The sequence below is a fragment of the Triticum urartu genome, chromosome 3 (genome assembly GCF_003073215.2).
Source record: "Triticum urartu cultivar G1812 chromosome 3, Tu2.1, whole genome shotgun sequence".
NCBI classification, from domain to species: Eukaryota; Viridiplantae; Streptophyta; class Magnoliopsida; order Poales; family Poaceae; genus Triticum; species Triticum urartu.
The window spans coordinates 2,489,085-2,494,715 of NC_053024.1; the positions used below are offsets into that span (position 1 = coordinate 2,489,085).

Sequence of the window (5,631 nt, forward strand, 5' to 3'; positions counted from 1 at the left end):
GAGTGATTCGCAAGAAAGGTAATGAGGTGAGGGATTATGGAAGGTGCGTGCGGGAAAAACGGCAGGCTAGAAGAGGATTTTTTGTGGTTTTTTGGCTCTGAGATGAAGCATGAATCATTGGCTTACGCGCGGTTTACCGATGACCTCATATCAGACAACACATAGGAAGTGTTTCCCATCTATCTGTCTATCTATCTATCTATTAGACAACACATAGATAGATAGAGACGCGACGTGTTGGTAGAGTCATAACGTACTGCAGCAACAACAAGCACTATTAGAAAAGGGGCTGCTAGTGACGCACCTGTTTTCGCTACTAATGGCGCACTACAGGTGCGCCACTAGCACCACGCCATTAGATTTTTTTCTTCTAATGACGCACCTGTGGTGCGCCGTTAGTATTTGGTATACTAATGGCGCTGGTATACCAGATACTCACTATGGCTTAATCTCGGGTCAATATGCTTAATCTCAAGTCAAATCGCACTTCGTGGTCAAACTTCCCGAAAGGTCACCCATTCTCACACTACTCCAGCCCAAGCACGCTTAACTTCAGAGTTCTATCCAACCCCAGCAACAGCTCACTTCACAGGCACTTTTTGATATATCTAGCATATCAATCCTATTATACCTTGTTGATGTCTAGGACTTTGTTCATGTTCATGACTACGATGAAATTTTGAAAAATATTTCAAACTTCCCGGTCATATTACGTATCATTTAAAATTCAAAACCAATTTTTTTCTGTTACTAGTGGCGCACCACATCCACGGTGCGCCACTAGTAAGTTTGAATTTTTTTTGCCTCTAGATCTTGAAAGCCCCGTAACTTTTTTCTATTAGGTTTTTGGGGATTTTGAAAATGTTTAACGGGGTTTGCAGGAATGCAGTTTTGACATCCATTTGCCAAATTTCATAATCATAAAATATGGCAATTGCTAACATGATTCGGACAGACTTAAGCATCGCTACGGGTGAGAAGGTCTCATCGTAGTCAATCCCTTGAACTTGTCGAAAACCATTCGCAACAAGTCGAGCTTTATAGACAGTAACATTACCGTCAGCGCCAGTCTTCTTCTTGAAGATCCATTTATTCTCAATGGCTTGCCGATCATTGGGCAAGTGAACCAAAGTCCCCACTTTGTTCTCATACATGGATCCCATCTCAGATTTCATTGCCTCAAGCCATTTTGCGGAATCTGGGCTCACCATTGCTTCTTCATAGTTCGTAGGTTCGTCATGGTCTACGAGGTTCAATACCACTCTGGTGCGGATCTCACTATGGTTGACCTACGAGGTTCAGTAACAACTTGATCTGAAGTTTCATGATCATCATCATTAACTTCCTCGCTAATTGGTATAGACGTCACAGGAACCGCTTTCTGTGATGAACTACTTTCCAATTAGGGAGCAGATGCAATTACCTCATCAAGTTCTACTTTCCTCCCACTCACTTCTTTCGAGAGAAACTCCTTCTCTAGAAAGGATCCATTATTAGTAATGAATGTCTTGCCTTCGGATCTGTGATAGAAGGTGTACCCAACAGTATCCTTTGGGTATCCTATGAAGACACATTTCTCCGATTTGGGTTCGAGCTTATCAGGTTGAAGTTTTTTCACATAAGCATCGCAGCCCCAAACTTTAAGAAACGACAACTTTGGTTTCTTGCCAAACCACAGTTCATAAGGCGTCGTCTCAACGGATTTCGATGGTGCCCTATTTAACGTGAATGCAGCCGTCTCTAAAGCATAACCCCAAACGATAGCGGTAAATCAGTAAGAGACATCATTGATCGCACCATATCTAGTAAAGTACGATTACGACATTTGGAGACACCATTACGCTGTGGTGTTCTGGGTGGCGTGAGTTGCGAAACTATTCCGCATTGTTTCAAATGTAGACCAAACTCGTAACTCAAATATTCTCCTCCACGATCAGATCATAGAAACTTTATTTTTCTTGTTACGATGATTTTCAACTTCACTCTGAAATTCTTTGAAATTTTCAAATGTTTCAGACTTATGTTTCATTAAGTAGATATACCCATATCTGCTTAAATCATCTGTGAAGGTGAGAAAATAACGATATCTGCCACGAGCCTCAACATTCATCGGACCACATACTTCTGTATGTATGATTTCCAACAGATATGTTGCTCTCTCCATAGTTCCGGAGAAAGGCGTTTTAGTCATCTTGCCCATGAGGCACGGTTCACAAGTACCAAGTGATTCATAATCAAGTGGTTCCAAAAGTCTATTAATATGGAGTTTCTTCATGCGCTTTATACCGATATGACATAAACGGCAGTGCCACAAATAAGTTGCACTATCATTATCAACTCTGCATCTTTTGGCTTCAACATTATGAATATGTGTATCACTACTATCGAGATTCATCAAAAATAGACCACTCTTTAAGGGTGCATGACCATAAAAGATATTACTCATATAAATAGAACAACCATTATTCTCTGATTTAAATGAATAACCATCTCGCATCAAACAAGATCCAGCAACAACAAGGCCTAGCTACATACAAAGTGTGAACTAAAATGGCGAGCATTGCAACATCCATAGATACGGTTCTCATCATGCTCGTTGTCGTATCCTATGTCCTCCCTGCCGCCCACGCGGGCATTGACTTCATCTGCCACACATGGAAGAAGACCAATAACATTTTGTTGTGTGTGGCCATGCTAAGTGAGGCGACGACACAAAGAGCACCCATGCTTCCACCAAACATGACCTCGCCAGCATCACTCTAGAAATCGCCGCGGAAACTCGTCGCGAAGAACATCGCGGTCATCTGTGACCTAGGGTAAATACTAGGGCACACCTGAGTGGGGCGTGTTGGACTTCTGCCTCAAGGCCTACGCCATTGCCTCAAGCGGCATCGACGTCGACGCCCGCCCTAGTTTCTACTGTGGGGACTATACCAACATGTCGAAGATTCTGTCCAAGGTGAAGGGCGCACGTGATGGATCATGTATGCGAGAATGTATTTAAGGGGATCCAAGAAATATCTCCCGTGACCGACATAGATCGCAAGAGGAAGGAGTGTTGCAGCATCGCCGGGGACCTCATCGGCCTGCTCATCACCAAGTGATCTTTGTGCTTGTCTGTTCCTGTCAATAATCAATTAGTCAATGGTTTAGGATTTCGCTATTCATTTCGTTATTAGTTGTCGGGCCCTTTTTCCTGGGATGAATTATATCAAGCTTATAACAAAACAAGAGCACATAGATCGATCTTATTCATCAAAAATCAAAACCATACAAACAGGAAAAGAAAAACGAATTTCTATCAAATCAATAGAAGAAAGGATCTTTTCCCTGATTTGAATCTCGTCCTCCTTCAAATAGGATATCTCTATACTTCCCTATAATAACTGCAATGATTACCAGCTCGGCAACCTGCTTAGATCCCCCAAAGTCGACAAGTTTAATGCACGCCTTGTTATTCACAAGGACAAGACGTTGAGGTTTTTTTGTTTTGAGAGAAAGGCGTTGAGGTACAAGTACACAGGAGGAGACGGCGTGCATACTGCGTTATTCACAAGGTATTGGCGCCTGCAGTCGGCCCTTTAATTATACCACATCGGCCGCGGAGGCCGCTTCCGAGCTGCATATAAGCTGGGTTCGGGCCAATGCTTTCACCAGGTGACAAGCGTGGTAAAAGCAATCTCAAATTGACAAATTATGTCCACCTAGTATACGGAGCAGTGACTCTCCCATGCATACCGTGGTCGCAGCAGCACTGGAAGCGTCTGGTAAAGCATCAAATGTCACACCGCACTCCGTTATGGATGTGCGTAAGCTATTTTTTTCAAGAAAAAATACATCAATATTTCTCTCCACGATGGGCTTCCTTTTCTTTTCTTTTCGTTTTTTCATGAAATAATACATCAACTTTTTTTACTGCCAAATTGCCAGTACCGCCGTCAAATGAGGGTTTTTTCACCTCCAAACGAGCCGCCGACGCATCGCTCCTCTACCGGAGCCGGCCTGACCTGTCGCGATAGTCACAAACTCATCTTGCACGTGCGACCACTGCCCTGGGGCCGTAGTAGTCGTCTTTGAACCCTTGAATCGATTCGAAGCATCCGACACCATATCACCTTCTCGAAGGCGTGGGAGAGAAACCCTAACGTGGTTGTCCCAAAGAGACGATAGGAATCTATAGCGCAGCTCGGTCAAATCAGTCATGATGAAACTTGAGGAAGATCCAAGCCCAAAAGACCAGCTCAAAAGTAGGGCATAACCATCAGCCTAAACTACTAACCGGAGCCAAGGCGCTAGGTTTTCCCTCCCCGCCACCGGGCGCCAAAGAGATAGGCTAAAAGGGAGGTGGATCTACCGACTGGCCGGCGAAGCCTATATATAGATCAGATATGCCGTCGTCGCTTACATGAGTGCGTGTGTTCCCGTCTAGGCTGTAGGCCTGTAGCTTGACGTGGTGTGAGCCAGCAGTCAGTTTGAGCTGAACAAAAAAGGTCGTGTGTGTGGCCGGCGTACGTCACCGGAAAAATCAGTGTCCAATGCCCCCCTCTCCTTCTTCTTCCGCTGTCCGTTAGAGAGCGAGCGCGAGGGAGGGTGAGGTGGTTCGCGCTTCGGACCCAATATGTATTTTTCTACTTGATGGAAATGAGAAAAGGTTACCAAAGTATTGAATGAATGTACCATTCAAAAAAGTAGCCCATGCAGAGACACCGGTTTATGACTAGTACTCTACAGCCCGAAGAAGCATATGTATAACAATGTAGAAGTATAATGGTTAAGAAACATGAAAATAGTGATCTGTGTACCTGTTTGTTTCAGCTTCGCTTACATTTTAATCATGTGTGGATTCACTTCAGTGGCAAAGCTGATTCTGCAAATCGGCTTGGCCACCGAAGTACACTTTGACGTGCTTCAACCAATTGCACTAAAAATGGCATGAATCCAGCTTCAGCTTCACTGGCAAAGCTGATTTGAAATAGTCGTTTGTTTCAGATTCCAGATTCGGCTTCACTAGCAAAGCTGAATCTTGTCACAGAATCCGAAACAAATACTTGGAAGCAATGATTTTTGTTTTTGAAAAGAAATATGAAACAAAAATTGTGGCCAGCATAAGGAAGCATATTTGTGTCATGTACACACCAAATACACATATATTCATTGTTGATTATGTGATCCACTGCATGAAACAAAATGAGCCCCAAAAAAGGAATAAAGCAATATTTGCACATAGAGATATTAAACAATACTACTTGAGAACACAAATACATTCGGAAATCAATAAGGTACTAGGACGACAAGCTTAAATACCTAGGAGAGATGAGGATGGTGTATGCGGGGTGGGGTGAATCTTGCAATCTTCCATGGATGCCTTTATTGCCGAACCAAGACAGCGTTCTGGCAAGGTGGACTGGAGGCCGCCAGGTTCGAACCTAGTGGAGCTGACTGGGATGGTGAGGGGTAGCGAGCGAACTCATACGCCGTCATGGATAATGGCTTTGCGTAAAAGTAAACAAAACCTCCAAATAATGGAAACACATATACACTAAATCAATAAGCATGATTGTAGTTCTACTTGTACATAAGCAAGGATGCTCTCACGCAATGAACTTTACATATATACAGCTAGGAATCATG

At 43.4% G+C, this 5,631-nt stretch overlaps 1 pseudogene; it reads left to right on the forward strand.

Annotated features, from left to right (window-relative positions):
• The first annotated feature begins 2,550 nt into the window (after window positions 1-2,550).
• On the forward strand, window positions 2,551-3,104 carry LOC125549624 (annotated as a pseudogene).
• Window positions 3,105-5,631: the final 2,527 nt, after the last annotated feature.